This window comes from Geotrypetes seraphini, chromosome 1 (assembly GCF_902459505.1).
Source record: "Geotrypetes seraphini chromosome 1, aGeoSer1.1, whole genome shotgun sequence".
NCBI classification, from domain to species: domain Eukaryota; kingdom Metazoa; phylum Chordata; class Amphibia; order Gymnophiona; family Dermophiidae; genus Geotrypetes; species Geotrypetes seraphini.
Window position 1 is genome coordinate 459,070,807 of NC_047084.1, and position 19,535 is coordinate 459,090,341.

General features: G+C 41.5%; 1 protein-coding gene across 4 annotated transcripts in view; it reads left to right on the forward strand.

Annotated features, from left to right (window-relative positions):
- FLNA (filamin A) overlaps nucleotides 1-19,535 on the forward strand; it is a 233,810-nt gene that overhangs the window by 76,232 nt on the left and 138,043 nt on the right. The gene's annotated exons all lie outside the window — the stretch shown is intronic.

Here is a 19,535-nt window from a genome sequence, read left to right on the forward strand (position 1 = left end):
TACATTTAGCAGTAACAAATGTTTAAGGCTGTAATCGTGCATCCAGATGTTTGTATAGTGCCCCTTTTTTTTTTAATAGAAAAGTCTAATCGTCATCGCGATGCAGGCAGACCCGACAGTCTACATTTCACGCCAATTAAGCTTCTTTTTAATTAAATAAAAAAGTGAACATGGACTTTTATTTTTTTTTAATACAGATGTTGGTAATGGGCGTTCTTGTTCTAGCATGGTTGAAATTCCTTAGAAGGCTCAGCTTGCAACGACAAATGTCCATTAATTTTAGAGTTTGGATTTTTTTTTTAAAGAATAGTACATTCCTGGCATTGTTTTGGTTTTCATGAGTTTTGCAGTAGTTTTCTTCATGAAACAGTTTGTGTGGGCTTGTCCGCTTTTGCTAGGGCTTCTTCAGACATGCCTGGTAGGAGCTGGTAAAAAAAACACAATCCAAAACACCCTCACCCCCCCCCCCCTTTCTGCTTTGGAAAAATTAGTTCTTTTAAATATCTTGCATATGGGCATGTTTACTTGTTTTTCAGGTTTTACCTTCTGGTTTGGATGGGGGTGGGGACAGAAGAAAAAGCATGCAGAAAACAAAATGTACTTATCCGTCTTGAGGGGGGAGGGGAAATGTAGAAGAGGCAAATATTTTTTCCTTTTTAAAATAATTTCAACTCCCTCCCCTCAACTATTTGCAGTCCGTGTAAAGTGTCTACAAATATTGCCTGCCTGCTCCCCCCCCCCCAAAAAAAAAAAAAAGTAAAACGGCAAAGTGTTCCCTCTCTACTAAGTTTGCACTTTAGGCTCAGAAAACTCATGTGCTACATCTTACCTTGTTAAACTGAACTCTTACAAAGTTCTACAACAGTCTAAAACCAAATGATTAGGAATGGGTGGAGTTGCCGTGGCCTCAGCCAGCTTTACTTGGCTCTTGTGTTCTGTATTTGCAGCGTGGGGGATTCTGGGACATGGACACATTTCCTGCTTGCCTTAATGTTTCTTAGACCAAGACAAACTGCTTCTAAACTTTCTTTTTTATGAGGGGGGGGGAAGCTGGGGCACCCGTTGGAAAGTGGGTCCATGGCAACCTCTGCATGCTCTATTAATGGCTCATTCTCTCTGGAAAAATCATTTGAGCAACTTTCAAGTTTCTAGAATAACTTGGCTTTACCTTGACCCTGAAACCACTAGGCCAACATGACAAGTAGTGATGTGTAGATTTTTGTAATACATTTTAATTAGTCTGTAGTGTTGCAAAGACTTGTTTTCTTCAAAAAGTATCAACAGAGCTTCTACAAGGTTGATACCTGCATTTGTCAATCCAATAAGGATTCAAAGATGAGGTACGAGGGTTGAGATCTGTACTCTATATTTGTATTCAGAGATGCATCTTGACCTATTTGGATTTAGCTCTGATTTTTCAGTGGTAGCTTAGGATTCAGTCTTAAGCTGCTGTAGCTAAGATTAGCGAGCGACACGGGGACAAAAATTTTTTTCCCCGTCCCCACAGGAACTCAATTTCCCCATCCCGCCCCCGTGAGTTTTGTCCCTGCTCCATTCCTGTAAGCTCTGCCTTAACTGCACAAGCCTCAAACACGTATGATTTTAAAGTGTTTGAGGCTAATGCAGATGAGGACAGAGCTTGCAGGAAAAGAACTTGCCGGGATGGAAAAATGAGTTCCCTTGGGGACGGGGGAAAAATATATCCCCATGTCTATCTCTAAGATCCCTGCAGACAGGTTTTGAATTGACCTCCTAATGTACTAATACAGGCAGATGAGTACAAGTTATTACACAAAAACAAATACCCAAGAATCCTCATCTCTTCAACCTTCTAACAAATGTGCTTTAACTCGGCCAGATTTAGTTTCAGCTGCTACTCCAGGAATCTCCTTGTTTGCCTCATGTTTCCTTTCAGCCTTTCCTCCCTCCCTCACATTTTTTCCCTTGATGACTTTTTTTTTTTTTTAAGGTCTTTGTAATTGTTCAGCAACAGTGACTGCAAGGCTGAGAATAGTTGTGCATGAAGTCTAGGGAGTTTCCTGTCTGCCAAATCCGAAAGTTGTATTTGAGAAATGTTAACATCTAGAAAAATTTCTTCCATCATGCACCCTTTCCTGAGTAGGTCGGCTTTAGACACAAACTTATTTCTGATGTTTAAATCTCCTGTAACAGTGGGGGGTTTTTTTTTGTTGTTTTTTTTTAGAGACTTGTAGCTAAAGGGAGGGAGAGGGTAGATGCTGGTCTGTGCTCTGGCTGTAGGAAGATGGGAGTAGCCTGGGCTGAGAAGCTGGGACAAAAAGAGGGTATCTTTGTCAAAGGACTGCATGTGTTTTGTGTAGTGGGGGTGGAAGGTCTGTCTGGGATCCTGACTGAGCTGTTCACTGCCTTGCTCTTACTAACCATGAGATCACATCCTGTCCAGGACCTTAGGAATTTTTTCTCCCGGTGGTGGTAGTGGTGGGGAGGAGCCATACAAGGGCTTTGAAGTCTTTTTTTTTTTTTTTTTTCCCCCTACATCTACCTCTCCTTCGCTAGGAGCAAAAAAAAATGCCACACTTCCCGAATATTAACTTCATGCATGTTTGGAGCGAGATCTCTGGCTGCATTATTTATTGGGATTCATGAACCACTCTTGAGGAGATGCTCCCAAGGTTGGATGCGACGTAAAGGTTTGAAGAGCCAGGCTTTCACCAACGGTAAAAGGTCAGTTTCATGCCTGTTGTATGTAGGGAGCCCAGGAATACTTGTACCAAGCAGTGCAGAATGTTGCAGTGTAACATTCTTGGAGTCCCTTGCCCCTCCCCCTTCTGCAGGAGTTGGAGGACTGAAACCACCTTGGAGTTGATGCAGCCTGTCTGGGGAAGCCATGGCACGTGAATCTGAATCGTGAGGCATCTGGCATAGCTTTGTACACAACTGCAGCCCTGCCCTTCCAAAGCAGGAGTAGCTATAGCCAGTGGCGTAGTGAGGGTGAGAGGGGTGGTGGCGCCCCTAGCCGTGCGCATGCCACTTCCCCCCCCGTACCTCTAACATTCCTGATACGAGCAACAACCCCCAAGCTGCTGTCACACCAGCGTTGGCTCCTTCTCTGATGTCACTTCCTGGGCGCAGCGGGGGGGGGGGGGCGAGCGGAGAGGAGGATGAGTGCCTGTGCTCTAACCAAGACAGCGCCCAGGGAGGATGTCCCCCACCCCATCCTATTATGCCATTGGCTATAGCTGCCCTGCCAGGACGTACCCCCCCCCCCCGTGTATGTAAAGATTTGATGACATCAGTGCCAAAGGATTCTAATACCATGCATCTGAGGCCAAAAAGCATTGACATCTGTTCCTTTTTGAGGTAGGGTACCAGGAGCATCGAGGCATTGGCATCATCAGTAGCTGAAGAAGCATCTGTACTTTGAGGGTTGGTTCCCCTCCAGAATCGGCACCAGTGTACCAGCCTTGCAATTTGACCCTGATGCTTGCTAAGGACCTGATCACACTAGCTGAGCTGCTCCCTTGACCAATGCCTGTCCACAAGGAACAGATCAGGCCATAATCCAGGAGATGCTGGGGTTCCTTCTTGATGATGAAATGCTGAGGCATTAAGGGCACCATCAGGCCCTGAATCTGGTCCAGTCCATCCTGGAAGGTCTTGCTCTGGCTGTTGGCCATGTATCGACACAATTGTATGGAAGGGTGTCAAGTTATCAGGCAAGTGTCAATGTCCAGTACCTGGGGGGGGGGGGGAAGCATCCTCGGGGTCCAGGGCCCAAGTCCCAGCCCATTCCTCAGCACTCACCCAGTCTTTCTGAATGTGAGTTCAGTAGACCTAGGCAGGTGCAGACTTGGACAGAGGGTTTTTACTGAGTCTTGACTTATACTGCTCCTGTGATTCTTAACAGGAGCCAGAGGTTTTCTGGAGGAATTGTGTCTATAGGCCTCCCTTCCATCTCCATGAAGAGAGAGTTTGCCCCCGAGGACCTTTCTTTTTACTGGTTTCATCTAGGAGATGGCTTAATCCAACATATTTAAGTTGGACTATGAGGATGAGCCTAGGGCTGATGCTGGACATCCTCGACTTTGCCACTTCTGAGGAAGTGGAACAGTACCTGCTGAGACTGCAGATGAAGCAGTGGGCGATTACTCTCTCTGTAGAGCCCAGGATTCATACATTGGCTGACTCTAGTTTGGAATGCTCCTGAATTAAAGAAGCTCCAGCGAATCCCTCCAAGACTCCTCGATTTATCCCTCCACCCCACTTTTGTAAAACACCCCACCCGCCGCCGCCCGCCCACATACAAATAACCTGGTGGTGGTCCAGCGTGATCCCTCCCTCGCTGTCTCCTCTTCTTATTTCCCAGCCAGCAGCGCGGAGGTCAGAAGAGCACAGCGGTCAGGAGCAAAGCTTTCCGTGCTCCCACTTGGACCCGTGCTGTTTTTTGAATGGCTGCGATCAGTTCTCGTGAGTCTTATGGAGCGAAAAATACAGTAGTTTGAAACCACCACAACAGATATGATAAAGTACCTGAATGTGAAAAACCACTTAGGCTATAAGTGGTATATAAATTAAAAAAAAAAAAATGTATTCACTTTTCTATGCTGTTCTCCCAGGGGTGCTCAGAACAGTTTATATGAATTCAGGTACTCGAGCATTTTTCCCTGTCTTGTCTTGGTGGGCTCACGGTCTTATCTAATGTAGGATCACTAACCTCCTTTTTGTGCCCAATTGCATGCAGGCTGACGAATTCACTAAAGGCCTGCATGCAAATGGGGGCAATCGTTGGCATGCCCCCCACCAACCGCACGGATTGCTGGAGAGCGATCCTTGAGCATGCGCAGACCATCTTCCAGGTAGGGAGAACAAGAGGGCACTCTCTAAGTTGAAAGGGGATAGATTCCGTACAAACGTAAGGAAGTTCTTCTTCACCCAGAGAGTGGTAGAAAGCTGGAACGCTCTTCCAGAGGCTGTTGTAGGGGAAAACACCCTCCAGGGATTCAAGATAAAGTTAGACAAGTTTCTGCTGAACAAGAACGTGCGCTGGTAGTCTCAGTTAGGGTGCTGGTCTTAGACCAGAGGGCCGCCGTGTGAGCATGATGGACCACTAGTGGCAATTCTTATGTTCTTATGTTCCTAGACTGTAGATGTAGGTTGTCCTTCGTGCCCGTGTTTTTTTTTCTTTTTTTAAATTTGCGAGCCCGTGGTTTTAACCCGCGGGTTAAAACCACGGGCTCGCACTGTGGGGAAGGGCAGGCGAGTTGCGGCTGAGCAGGGCTGGAGAGTCGGGGCAGAGAGCAGGGATTTAGCACAAGTGACTGGTCCTCGCCACTCGCTAGTTTTTTGATCGGCTAGCCAGTAGGTAAGTTTAGTGAATCGTGTCCTTCCTGCTTTGCATACCGATTCCCCTCATTTGCATGCACGGATCGGAGGAGAGGTTAGTGAATCGGGTCGGAGGGAAATCAGGTTGCAAAGGGCTCGCAAACCGATTGGTACACGATCGGTTTCCTTAATCTAGCCCTAAATGACATGCTCTGGGTCACAAGGCGCAGCATGGGGTTTGAACCCACAACCTCGGGGTGCTAAAGCTTTAACCCCTGCACCACACACTCAGACACAGCAGGGTAGAAGATAGCATGGCAAACATTATCTGACAGAGATGGCAAAACAGTTAACAAAACATGGTAACATGACACTTATTTTATACATGTAGCTGGGCAGTTCAATTTAGGGCTCTTTTTTTTAATTTTTCTCGGCTGGGAGCTGCTGCTCTAGGTATAGTTGAGCAGAACACCTTTGCTGTTGTGTTAATCTGGCTGGTGCTGGAGCATTTCAGAGGGAATTTTTGGCAGTACTGTTACTTGATACAGTGCAACTGATTAATGGAACTTTGCAGTGACTGAGTGCATAAATCCTTGTGCATATTAGGCCAGAAATGGCAATTTTCCTTTTAGTTTAAGTTATTTTTTATTTATTTTTAGTCATTTAACTGATTTTTGAGAGCTAAATATCACCTCGGGTCAGGATAGAATGAACAAAAGATGACTGTAAAATACATTTGATTCAAGGAATCTGAAGAGATGAGTGAGTGATCGGGTGACGCTAAGTTTCAGTATATTGAAAACAATGATCTTTAAGTTCTTACAAGGATTGTTAGAAATATCCCATGCCATTCTTTAGTGTCTCTCGACCTCAGTCCTTCTACACCAGCATTCTTCAGTGCAAGGCTTGAGGGTCAGTGGCTGTGCCCATTCATACTCTGATTCTTATGTGAGCCAAGTATGAACCCATTGTGATGTCACTGATGAGGTTGGCTCTTAGACATTGGTGGAATGAGGCATTATGACATCACAACATCTGCTCTGGATACCAGAGACTGTCTTATTCTTTAGTGTCTATCTCCACCTCAGTCCTTCTACACCGGCATTCTTCAGTGCAAGGCTTGAGGGTCAGTGGTTGCACTGATGTAGTAAGGGGGTCTGGGAGTATGGTCCACGCTGGGCATGGTCTTTGTAAAGGACACAGGCACCCATCCTCTCTGCTACCCCCTCCCCCCCGGCCTGCATGCACCCCTTCCCTTCTCTCATACCTCTTCCTGCGCAAGCAGCATTACAAACGTGCTGCCTGCATTGGTGTCGCCTCTCTGATGTCACTTCCGGGCCCCACGCCTTCATTCTCTCACACCTTGACTACTGTATTGCTATATTCAACAGACTGACAGCAAAACATCCGTCGACTAAGAGTTCAAAATGCAGCAACATCCGTCGACTAAAAAACCTACAGCCTTACGACCCGGTATCCCCAATGCTGACGCCCATAACTAAATGCTACATCTTCAAAGGCCCTCCACAACATGCTAAGATACTTCTCACATAAACTCCCCCCACACCCCTAGATGAGCCCTTAGCTCCCAGAGTGAAACATGCCTCCAGATATGCCCTTGACACATTCTCCAACTCCAAGCAGCCTGGAAACGATCCTACTCCCACTTCTACCAAACCTATGGAACCAACCTACCTCCCCACATCAGATCCCTAGAGGGTCTAGAAAATTATAAAAATCTATCTTTCCCTAACCTCTCCCCTCGACCTAATCCTTGGAAAAGCAAGATTATCTGCTAGGCCCTGGAATCTCGGACAGAAATTACTGTGACTCAATAAGGTTGTATAGTCTTATCACCACATATTATTAAACTGTAACTCTGTAGGCTTGTATTGTTATAGCATTCTGTAAGATAAGATGCCTCTACATGTTTTGATCTAAGAATATTAAATGAAGGCGAATATTCTTCTTTGCTCCCCTATCCCCCCTCTAAGTGGCCCACAGCATCATGAGATGCAAGGCTAAGAGCAGCCCTTACGTGAAGGCCCACATTCAGATCTCAGCATTAGCCTGGTCCTATGGGTGGGAATAGAACCAAGTCCAGAAGGACAGGTATGGGAGCAAAGAACTGAACCACATGTTAAGAAGGCCCTGCACAATGGCTACCAATACTGATATAAAAGGTAAAAGTGATTCTAACCAGATGTTCAATTTTAAATTTTATACAGTATAATCTTGTTATAACGGACTTCAAGGTACCTGGAAAAACAGTCCGTTATATCCCGTCCGTTACAGCCAAACTTATTTAAACCTTTATTTAGGTCAACTTCAAAACAACGTACAATCGATGAACAACAATCACTGCACAAGGATATCATCAACATCAATAACAAAACTCGGCAATACATTGGTATGGCACGAAATGATTGCAAAACCAAACTAAAAGATGTACTATACTAGAAAGAAAAATACTCTGTCATTTTCTTCTGGGCTGCATTTTGATACTATATCACCGGCATGCCATGCGCCTTGTAGGCGGAGCCTGCATGTCAGTTATAGCCGAAGAAAACTACAGCTAAAAGCGGCTCTGGGGACCAAATTGGTTGTCCATTAGATCCGAAAGTCCGTTATATGCGAGTCATAAGAACATAAGCAATGCCTCTGCTGGATCAGACCTGAGGTCCATCGTGCCCAGCAGTCCGCTCACGTGGCGGCTCAACAGGTCCAGGTCCTGTGCAGTAATCCTCTATCTATACCCCTCTATCCCCTTTTCCAGCAGGAAATTGTCCAATCCTTTCTTGAACCCCAGTACCGTACTTTGCCCTATTAAGCTCTCTGGAAGCGCATTCCAGGTGTCCACCACACGTTGGAAGAACTTCCGTATGTTTATAAAGGCGAACGGACAGGACCAGCAGACCTCGTCCGCTATAGGCGAGGTTCTGTTATAAGCGAGTCAGTTATAACGAGATTATACTGTATATGACTTTGCACGCACAAGCTCCTTAAAATGGCGTTAACCACTGTGTTCTGCTGCTGTCAAGTTTTACACATTTAGGATTAGTTTTGCTCACCAGTGGGTCCAATTAGGTGATACAAATGGGCACCAAGAGATATTGCCTTATTTATAGTAGCCTTTTAGCAATGCATTTTGACTAGCTTTTAGAAGCTGTAAAGTTTCCAAATCAGGACAGAACGCACCATAGACAAAATATTCAAGTGAATCAAAAGCATTGCAGTGCTAGCCTGAAGGGGGAAGGATGTTATCTGACTGTTCTAATGCTTGCTTGTTTTTATATCCCGTCCACCCCAAAGAGCTCAGAATGGGTTACAGAGCAATAGTCAAGGCATTATGCATTTCTTTGCATTGAATTTTAGTTGGCAGGCATTGGACCATTCCTCTAACTTTTGCAGATCCTTTTTCATATTTTCCACTCCCTTTTCGGTGTCTAATCTGTTACAAATCTTGGTATCTCCAAAAAGGCACTTTTCCTTCTAACCCTTCAGCAATGTCACTCGCAAACATATTGAACAGGATCGGCCCCAGCACCGAACCCTGAGGGACTCCACTACTCACCTTTCCTTCCTCCAAGCGACTTCCATTAACCACCACCACCCTCTGGCATCTGTCCGACAACCAGTTTCTAACCCAGTTCACCACTTTGGGTCCTAACTTCAGCCCTTCAAGTTTGTTCAACAGCCTCCTATAAGGAACCGTATCAAAGGCTTTGATGAAATCTAAGTAAATTACATCTAGCACATGTCATCGATCCAGCTGTCTGGTCACCCAATCAAAAAATTCAATCAGGTTCGTTTGGCATGATTTACCTTTTGTAAAGCCTCGGATCTTGTAACCCATTAGATTCAAGGAAGTACACTATCCTTTCTTTCAGCAAAACTTCCATTATTTTTCCAACAACTGAAGTGAGGCCTGTAGTTTCCCGCTTCATCCCTGTGACCACTTTTGTGAATAGGGACCACATCTGCTCTCCTCCAGTCCTCGGGAACCATTCCTGTCTTCAGAAATTTGTTGAACAAGTCTTGAATAGGACCCGCAAGAACCCCTCTGAGCTCCCTCAGTATCCTGGGATGGATCCTGTCTGGTCCCATCGCTTTCAAGTTGCTCATACACACTCTCCTCCGTTAAAGGCGCAGAATCTACTCCATTTTCTCGTGTAACTTTGCCAGACAATCTCAATCCTTCTCCAGGATTTTCTTCTGTGAACACAGGATAGAAGTATTTGTTTAGCACATTTGCTTTTTCCTCATCACTCTCCACATATCGGATACCAGCATCTTTTAGTTTAGCAATTCCATTTTTCATCTTCCTCCTTTCACTAATATATCAGAAAATTTGTCTCCCTTTTTTTTTACATTTTTAGCCATTTGTTCTTCCGCCTGTGCTTTCGCCAGACATATCTCTCTCTTGGCTTCTTTCAGTTTCACCCTGTAGTCCTTTCTAGTAGTTGAACCCTTGCAGAATGGACAATTCTAAATGCCCTAGAAAGTGGTTCCCAAACTTGTCCTGGGGGAAACCCAGCCACTCAGGTTTTTGGGCTATCACTAATGAATATGCATGAGCCAGATTTGCATGCCTTACCTCCATTATATGCAAATCTCTCATGTATATTTATAAGGGATATCTCAAAAACCTGAGTGGCTGGGGGGTCCCCCCAGGACAGGTTTGAGAACCAATGTCCTGGAGCAATGTTTTCCAACTTCAAGCTAAGTATCCCCCACCTAAGCCAAGCAAATTTCAAACAAGTACCCCCCCCCCCCCCACCCAAGCTTCATCATATCTGGCATATGTACAATCAAAAAACACACGTTCTAATAAATTACTCTCAGGTTGTCTTATTTTTCTAATCATGTTGATCCTAATATGACAGTTTGCTTTCTTCTGCCTTCTCAGTTCTTGCCAGGGTCTCCTATTCATCTGACATTTCTTCTCCATCTTCCATTTGACATTTCTTCTCCATCTTCCATTTTTCTGTATTTCCCACCTCCACCCCAGCCATGCAGCACCATCTCCTCAGCCCATCACTTATTGCCTTCCTGTGTCTGCAGTAGCAAGAATAAAAGGAAATGGTGGTTTTTTTCCCTGCTACCTTGGCACTGTGGCTGCAAACAAACTTAAATGAGGCATGAAGCCGTGTTGCAGACAGGAAAGGGAGGAAACATTTCCATTTATTCTGGCTGTGCCTGACAGGTGAGCAAGTGGCAGTGATTGGGCACTGGGAGTCATGTCCCCTTTGGGGTATGCATTCCATGTTTTGGAGCCTGTGTCTTAAAATGAGGGATCTTGGTCTAGTCTTTTACACACTAAGGCTTTCATGAGCAACATGTTAGGACAACAGTAGTCTTAACAGCCTGACTTCAGGGCTCTTATTGCTGAACTGGCTACTCCAATACATGGTGTCCAATTTCTTGGCACTTAACATTTCTTCACCTCCAGCCTTTATTATTCCCACCGATTTTACTAGAATATTCTGCAAGCACCATTTTCCATGTCACAATTTATATTGTCCTATTCTTCAGAGCAAACATGAAATATGACATTTGAAAATATTCCATTAGACCAGGGGTCTCCAAAGTACAGTCTGTGGGCCACATCTGGCCTGTGATTTTATCTGGTCCATGGAAGAATTTTGTGGAAATGCGCCAGTTGGGACTAATTTTCCAATGAGAATCCGCAAAAAACCCAACTACAGCGTATTGATAGATTTCAAATGCATTAATTAAAATTGAGTTCAAAATATATTGATACTCCATATGTTAATATTCACAACTTTAATACAGAATCGTAATTGTATACTTCGTGGTATTTATTTGTACTTGTTTGGCCTCTCAATTTGCAGCATAGATAGCTCTCATTCTAATTTGTTCATAACATTTTCTGCTTTCAATAAAACTCAAATAGTTTTATTTATTTATTTTTTTTAACTACAGCCTGCTGAAAAGTGCTTAAGTACCCAATGTGCCTCTTGTAGCAAAGTTTGGAGACCCCTGCATTAGACCATTGTCTAAAACTAAGCAGATTTGACTTTTTTTATACGGAAGATAGAAACCCCAAAGAGTTATGGAATGACTGACACACACCATAAATGATGATGCTAAAGCTAAAACTAAAAAAGGAGAAAAGCCAAGAAATCTCCTCCTTGAGTCTCAAAATAAATCAGAAAAATAGATCACACGAGCAAAATTTTCTGGTGATAAAGAAAAAGTATCCCAAATGAACAATGTGTTTTAGTGTCAAGCTTGGCAAGACAAAACGATATCTCAAGAATATTTGTCCAAAAATTGAATCAATATGTAAATGGAAAAAGCCAGATTAGCATATCAGGATGTTAAGAGATTCCAACCTTGATTGGGATGCTCAAAGATGCCAATGGAATGATATCTAATGATCCAGGAAGCATTAAAAAGAGATGGAAAGAATATACAGAAAATATATACTAAAAAGCAACGAGGATAACATTGGGGAAATTGAACTGGAAACTTGATACCGAAGAACCAGATATTTTAAAAAGTATAGCAGCAATTAAAGCTTTATTGAAAAATAAGTTGCCTGGTATCAACAGTATTCTAATGAATTAAAGGCTCAGAAGGTGCTATCGTGGCCCTGACTCGACTGTCAACAGACTTGGAAAGAAATACCATAAGGACTAACTACAGAATGATTGTATTAATTCCATATGCCAGCAAAATATTACTGAAAATAATACAATGAAGGTTACAATCATACGTTGAGCAAGAACTACCTGAAGGTCAGGCTGGTTTCAGAAAGTCAAGGAACAAGACATTATTGTGAATGTTAGATGGATATGGGAGAAGAGCAAAGGATACAAAAAGCCCCATACTTTTGCTTCTACTAGAGCAAAGCTTTTGATTGATCACAATTAAACTATGGAACTCTAGCTCAAATGGGAATACCCAAACACAACTCAGCTCTATGAAGATCAAGAAGCTGCAGTGAGAACTGAATATGGCAACACTGATTGGTTTCCAATAAAATGTGGTGTCAGGCAAGGATGCATCTTGTCACCTTCCTGTTAAACCTTTATGGTGAAGCCATCTTCAGAAAAGCAAATTTGGAAGAAAGTGTCAGTTTCAAAAGTTGGTGGTCAAAACATCAACCTGCGCTATGCTGAAAGTCATAACATGGGACTAGAACCAAACATAAGATCGTGAAATCAGAAAATTAGTTTGAAGACAATTTAAGTCCTTTACAACTTCTGTTTTATCTCCTAAGCTCTATATAGTAAACAAAGAAGCAACTAGCAGGGAATAAATACTCTGCAGAATAGCACTTGGTCACTTTTCAAATGAAGGCTCTTGACAAAGTATTCAAAGGCAAGAAGATAAGAACATAAGAATACAAGGTCAGTAGCCCAGTAGCCTGTTGGTGGCCAGTCCAGGTCACTAATACCTGGCAAAATCCTAAAGAGTAACAACATTCCATGCTACCTATCCAGGGCAAGCAGTGGTTTCCCCCATGCCTTTTCCTCTAGGAAACTTTCCAAACCTTTCTTAAAGCTAGCTACGCTATCTGTTATCACAACCTCTGGCAACGTGTTCCAGAGCTTAACTATTCTCGAGTGAAAAAATATTTCCTCCTATTGGTTTTAAAAGTTAACTTAGTATCCCCTAGACTTTGTAATTTTTGACGGCGTGAAAAATCGATCCATTTGTACCCATTCTACTCCACTCAGGATTTTGTAGACTTCAATCATATCTCCCCTCAGCTGTCTTTTTCCAAGCTGAAGAGCCCTAATCTTTAGTCTTTCCTTGTACGAGAGGAGTTGCATCCCCTTTATCTTGGTCGGTCTTCTCTGAACATTTTCCAGTGCCACTTTATCTTGAGATAAGGAGACAAGAATTGAACATAATACTCCAGGTTTAGGTTGCACCATAGAGGCATTATAACATTAAGGGCTCCTTTTACAAAGCCACGTTAGCGGTTTAACGCACATAATAGCACACGCTAATTTGCCGGCCACGCTAGCCGCTACTGCCTCCTCTTGAGCAGGCGGTAGTTTTTTGGCTAGCACGGAGGTTAGCGCGTGCTAAAAAGTTATGTGCGATAAAGCTGTTAACGTGGCTTTGTAAAAGGAACCCTTAGTCATCTTTTTTTAAAAAATAATTCCCAGCATCCTGTTTGCTGTCCTGGCTGCCACCGCACACTGGGCAGAAGGTTTCTTTGGACTGTCTACAATGATGCCCAGATCCTTTTCTTGGGCGCTATCCCCCAAGGTTGACCCTAGCATCCAGTAGCATCCATCACTTTGCATTTGTCTACTTTGCATTTTCTCAGTGGTCAATTACAGATGTGAAAGCTGGGTACTACGGAAACAAAACAGAAGATTGACTCATTCCAGCTTTGGTGCTGGAGAAAGATTTTATGCATGTTGTAGACCGCTAGAAGAACTAACAAATCTCTTCTGGAAGAGATTAAACCACCTATGTCACTTGAAGCCCAAATGACGTTATGACCGTCTTATTTTGGTCACACCACTAGAAGAGATCCACTAGAGAAGGACATCATGTTTGGGAAGATTGAAGGAACCGGGCAGAGACTGACCTGCAATCAGATGGCTGGGCATGTTGAAAACGTGGGGATGACGCTGGAGGACTTTACTGGACTAGCACAAAACGGATTTCTTTTTGCTTAATGCTGGGTGTTTCTCCATATGCATTAAAGGGGTTTTTCCTTGTGACCTAAATCCACTAAGGGCTTTCTAGATTAAATGTGCTCATTTTGGAAGCTGCCATTCACTTAAATTGGGGGTTTAATATTTGACTAATGCATGTGATATTACTGCTCCTTGAATCTGCTGTAGTGCCTAGAAGATCTTGAAGCTTTTATGCAATGCAAATAGCTTCTCCCTTTTTATTTTTAGTTAAAACTGTACTGGAATTGAGCTGTCTTAAATTAAGAAATCTTTACCTCTTTTCCTGTGTGTAAAATGGTGAAGCCTCTATGGTTGACCCCTATTCAGTTTCATGTACATGTTTATTCCTATCGCCATTACCACATACACGTACGTGTTAGGCTGGTTCCCTTAAGCATGAGTGCATATTTAATAGTATTTCCATTAGGAACTTGGATTACTAGAGAATATTCTCCATTTGTGCCCATTTCATTTGACAATTTATGTTGGCTCTTAAACTTACATAGAATTCAGGCCCCAGTAATTTAAATAAGGCTTCATATAACCAACGTGGTAATTCTTAAGTCCTGTTTCACATAGTAATTTTCTACAGTTAGTCCAGTTGTAATCAAGTCTTCCTTAAATCCACATCCAGACTGATTTTAATGCACAATTATAAGGTAGCCTGTGCTGTGAGGCACAGAACATAACTGCCTCATATTGGTAGCCTCCATTTGCCTTCTGAAAACTCAAATATAGCCTTGCAGCTCAGGATCCTTCAAGAGCTGGGCTTTTTTTTTATTGTAGAGTTTTAATATCTTCTGGATAGAACTCTTGGGATCATTTGATTCCTGCTTTGCTAGAAATAGGTTTAATTTGGACAGCAGTGTGATCCTCCTCAAGACACCACACTCAATATTATAAAATTTGGTATAACAGAGCTAGAGTTGTGGTACATATACAAAATGTGTCCATCCCCCCTCCCCCCCCCTCATCCAGCTTCCTTCCTATAATGTAGTTGGCTAGATTTTCCAGTATCTATATTAAGGTCTCCATTAGTCTGTAGCTGGTATTACAGGAAGCCATTTTGTACTGCAAGTGTCTTCATCAACTGAATTTCCAGTACTTTTGGCAGAAACCTCACTAAGTTTGAAAGTAATGAGCCCTTGATTCCCCCTGGAATCCCTGCAGTTCTCTTCCTCCAACTCTTTGCGTCTTCAGAAGCCCTTTTGTATTTTGTCCTATAGCAGGGTCAGTGTCTTCTAACAAGGAAGCCCCTTTCCTTGGCTCATCCGCCCTTTTCAAATAAGGAACTACTGGAAGGGAATCTTAAGTGTATCAAGATTCTGTTGCTGCTTTTTTTTTTTCCCCAGGGTTTGGAGTTGCTCAAGACTTCAGTTTTCCTTGCAGTAGTGTTCTGGGATGATGGCTGATTTCAGAAAATAGGAAGGGAGGCAGTTCATGCACACTCCTACTTCCGGGAAGGGGGGGGGGGGTGAGTATATCGGCCTCTTCAACCAAGCTGCTGAGGGCTACAGAAGTGGTAAGGCACTGTAAGCTGTCTAACTTTTTGCCATTGAACTTATGTCCTGCATTTTGACTTGGGGCTTGATCAGCTTGCCTGCACCCCTTCATGTTCCATATAAAGACTGGATCTTCTACTTCTAGACTCCTGAGTCATTGATATGGGACTGAATTTTTGCCAGAATCAAATTTGATGTATTCATTTCATGTTACGCTGGATAATGGATACACTTTGACCAGTACCTGTCCTGTTTGTCCTATCAGAACCTGAATATCTACCACAGGATACTTGGCTGCAGTAGAAAGACAGACTGAGCAAAATTTTATTTGCAGAATTTAGGAAATTTATGGCTTGGTTGTCTGAATAGATCTCTTCTTGTAAGACTTTGTTTGAGGTGGGATCTTAAATAGAGAATTATTTTTTAGGGATTTATTAACTGCCTTTTTCATGAAGATTCACCCAAAGCAGTTATGAAAGTTAACCGATTGGACGAGTGCCAAGGTGAAATACTTAGCTAAAATTTGGAGCTGTTTAGATGTGATCAGTGCTAACGCCAGCAGCATCAACTTTCTGGTCTTTTTCTGGGATAATAGTTATGCACAAGTCATTAACCACATGAGATTTCTTAACAAAAAGTCTTTGTTCTAATGGGGCCAGTTTTTTTTTTTTTTTTTTTTTTTTTAATTTTTAAAATGATCACCTAAGACAAGCAAGATGTATGCATGCCTTCTTCTATCCAAGATGAGCTGTGTGGCACTAACACTTCCACTGTTGCTGGCAGCAAGTTCTTCAGCTTAGGGCTACCATATTTTCTTTTGCAAAACCCTGGACACATGACCCTGCCCCATTTCGCCTCCAGCCCCAAACACACACAGCATCCTCTCTTCCCTGACGATCTCCAACCACATCTGGAGGGCCTGGGGTATGCGCAGATGTGTATGATGTCATCTACACATGAATCAGAAATAATACAAAACAGGAGAACAGATTAACCACTATCAATAAGATCCGCAAAAAAGGTTAACCTATTGAAAACAACTACTTATTCTAATGGTAATTATTTATTATTTTATTTTTTATTTTTTTATTTTTTATTTATTATTTATTATTTTTGATGAAGGTAAAGATCTCAGAGTTGCCACTCCCAGGATAATATTATTATTGTCCAAAAGGGAATTGTGGCATGTGGTTTCATTCATTGATCAAACCTTCATCACTGATTATTTTTTATATAAACTTTTTCTAAAATATTATTGTAAACATTACCACTTGTTTTTCTATAAAGTTGTTGTAAATATTACCACTCAAAACTCATTTATATTAGAAGAGTATTTTTCTAATATTTATCTAGTCTTATTTTTATATAGACTTATTTCTATTCTTTTTCTTATACTGTGCAAAAAATGCCTAAAGTGCAAACGTGTTCTAAAGTGACTTGTGCTACTGCAGCTTATCGATATACGAATGCTAATCAAAATAGCAGGATGGCAAAAATAGTTCTCATTTTTGAATATGCTGTGCAAAGATGGAACATCATGAATAAGCCTCAAACTGGCATAAATCTATTTAACATGATGTAAGTCACTAAAAAATTGCCTAAAGTGCAAACATTATTTAAAGTGACTAATGCAATTCCAGCTTATCGATATAAATATGCTGTGCAAAGTAGCAGAGTGGCAAAAAGTAAATACCACTCTTAAATAGGCTGTGCAAAATAGCAACAATATAACATCATGAATGAGCCTTAAACTGGCACTTATCTTTTTTACATGATGTGATTTAAACGGCAGATTTCTTAAGCCGTATCGAACCCGTGTATCCAACCAACGGGAACCCGTTTCGCCGCTCTCATGCGGCTTCCTCAGGGTAGTATAAGGCAAACGGGCTAAGGATACAAATGTAGAAACAAAGACATTGATTAACAAATGCCTGAAGGGCTCAATGTATATAAAAAATTTTTAAGCAAACTTAAAACACAGCTTACTTACTGTTGTCATATAATGATCCGGGCTGTTGTTACACACACCCGCTCAAAAAATGGCGCTTAAAAAGAAAAGACGCCGGCACATGCGCAATGTAATAGCCAATCAGATGGTTCAAGTACCATGACATTACGCACATATACATCAGGATAAAAATACTTTTGTGACTAAGGTTTTTACAAAAAACACCGATAGGAATACTTTCCTTCAGTTCAATAGTTGCCATCCATTAAAATTGAAGGAAAGTTTACCTTTTTCACAAATGTTGAGAGTTAGAAGAAATTGCACTGATATGAATGAATATCAAAAACAATCAAAGAACTTGCAAGAAAAATTGATAATACGTGGCTATCCCCAGCATGTACTGAGTAAAGCAAGACGTAGAGCAAAATATATTAACAGAGACCATCTTTTGGATATGGAAAGGAAGAACGTATTTGAGGAAGATGTAGAAACCTTTGTAATGAGATATTTTCCGAATTCAAATCAGATAATACAGATTATGAGAAATAATTGGAACATCATGAAACTTCATTCTATTTTTGAAAACAAAGATCTTCGTATTGCTTTTTCAAGGAATTCTAATTTAAAGGAGATTCTTTGCCCATCAACTATGAAATCTTCAACAACAATCCAGCAGATTAAAGGCCACTACAAGTGTTTATCATGTAGTATATGTGCAATTACTTTGCAAACGAAAGTTTTCATTAATCCAAATAACAACAAACAATATTTTTTGAATTATTTTACCAACTGCAGATCCACCTTTATAATTTACGTTATTCTCTGTCCATGCAAGAAGCTATACGTGGGAATGACCACACGGGACTTAAAAACGAGAATTTGTGAACACAAGTCCAATTTAAAACGAAATCGATGTTCCGAGGTTATTGTAGAACACTGTACAATACATAAACACAATTTCTCCGATTTGAGAGTCCTAGCTATCGACCATGAACCAAAGAACCAGCGTGGAGGAGATAGAATAAAAAGATTACAGAGAAGAGAAGTGAGGTGGATCTTTGCTCTTAAAAGTATGCATCCTTATGGTTTAAACACGACAGTAGACTGGTCTGTATTCCTTTAATTTGGTTGCTCAAACATTTTTGTGATTTACTGTGCGTAATGTCATGGTACTTGAACCATCTGATTGGCTATTACATTGCGCATGTGCCGGCGTCTTTTCTTTTTAAGCGCCATTTTTTGAGCGGGTGTGTGTAACAACAGCCCGGATCATTATATGACAACAGTAAGTAAGCTGTGTTAAGTTTGCTTAAAAATTTTTTATATACATTGAGCCCTTCAGGCATTTGTTAATCAATGTCTTTGTTTCTACATTTGTATCCTTAGCCCGTTTGCCTTATACTACCCTGAGGAAGCCGCATGAGAGCGGCGAAACGGGTTCCCGTTGGTTGGATACACGGGTTCGATACGGCTTAAGAAATCTGCCGTTTAAATCACATCATGTAAAAAAGATAAGTGCCAGTTTAAGGCTCATTCATGATGTTATATTGTTGCTATTTTGCACAGCCTATTTAAGAGTGGTATTTACTTTTTGCCACTCTGCTACTTTGCACAGCATATTTATATCGATAAGCTGGAATTGCATTAGTCACTTTAAATAATGTTTGCACTTTAGGCAATTTTTTAGTGACTTACATCATGTTAAATAGATTTATGCCAGTTTGAGGCTTATTCATGATGTTCCATCTTTGCACAGCATATTCAAAAATGAGAACTATTTTTGCCATCCTGCTATTTTGATTAGCATTCGTATATCGATAAGCTGCAGTAGCACAAGTCACTTTAGAACACGTTTGCACTTTAGGCATTTTTTGCACAGTATAAGAAAAAGAATAGAAATAAGTCTATATAAAAATAAGACTAGATAAATATTAGAAAAATACTCTTCTAATATAAATGAGTTTTGAGTGGTAATATTTACAACAACTTTATAGAAAAACAAGTGGTAATGTTTACAATAATATTTTAGAAAAAGTTTATATAAAAAATAATCAGTGATGAAGGTTTGATCAATGAATGAAACCACATGCCACAATTCCCTTTTGGACAATAATA